This window comes from Borostomias antarcticus (assembly GCF_949987555.1).
Source record: "Borostomias antarcticus genome assembly, chromosome: 22".
Taxonomy (NCBI): Eukaryota; Metazoa; Chordata; class Actinopteri; order Stomiiformes; family Stomiidae; genus Borostomias; species Borostomias antarcticus.
In genome coordinates, this window is record NC_140255.1 from 14219549 (window position 1) to 14220766 (window position 1218).

Consider the following 1218-nt stretch of genomic DNA (forward strand, 5'->3'; position numbering starts at 1 on the left):
CTCTCTCTCTCTCAACCACACACACTCTCGCGCACGCTTTCTCTTTCTCACTCACTCTTTCTCTCTCTCTCACTGTTTCTCTGTCTTTATAATAATAATAATAATAAATTCAGATTTATTAAGCACATTTCTCGAACCCAAAGTGCTGTACAAAAAAAAAGAAAAAAGATCATAAAATGTGTTTAAAAAACAGTAAAAAGGTCAGTAAAAAAGTAGAGATTAAAAAAAAATGAAGTCTCCGATGCAAATTCAGGCGAGGCACGTACGTCACGGCCGGGGTAGTCAGCAGAGGTTAATCAGTCACGCATGACGCCAGCACCAGCTGACTGTAGCTGTCATAGCATTGGTCAGCTCACTAGAGCGCATGTATTTAAGCTGTCAAAACATGTCATTGTTCGCGCTTGCCATTACTGCTGGTTGTGCATTGCATGCTCGCCCCACCTCCTCCCCTGCTCCTCCTGCGTATGTCGATGTCATCTGTTGTCATCGTTGCTCTCTGTCCGGGGTAAGTTTGTCAGGTATTCCACTAGCGTCGGCTAGTGGATGCCAGAGTAGCCGCTAGCTGGTCTCTGTGGCTCTCCGTGGTGACCGTGGGCCGAAATGTCTCCGAATGGCCATCCAGCGGTCCCTCCGGTCGCCATGGAGGCAGAGACACTAGGCTGTATCTCCCTCGGAACCCACGAAGCGTCGGCCCGTGGAGGCCAGGGACTATAATGTACAGCAGTCCCCCTGTGGCGCTCTTTGACGGTCTTAGTGGGCTGAGTTACCTCCGAGCGTCTTCCCGATCGCGGCTCACTCTGATCGTCATTGAGGCAGGGGGCTAGATGCCGTTCCCCCTTTTCTGGCTCTCTGGGCCAAGCGGCCCAGAGGGGGGGAACACCTAGATTGCCTCCTAACGCTAACGCGCTTTCCACGTCGGTGGAAGGCAGGGGGCCCCCCGGACAGAGCACACCGCCAAAATTCATATGCTATGTTTTATGCCGCATGTATAATAAATGTTCAAATTTGACAAAAGTGATCTCGACTGAATATATATTATTCAACACAAGTCTTTAAATGCCAGTCTGAAAAGGTGTGTTTGAAGGAGAGTTTTGAAGGTCTTGAGAGACTCTACCTCTTTGATGGAGTCTGGGAGTGAGTACAAAAGCCGTGGAGCAGCACAGCTGAAAGCCCTTGGCTCCCATGGTTTTTAGCCTGCAGCGCGGCTGCTGGAGAATG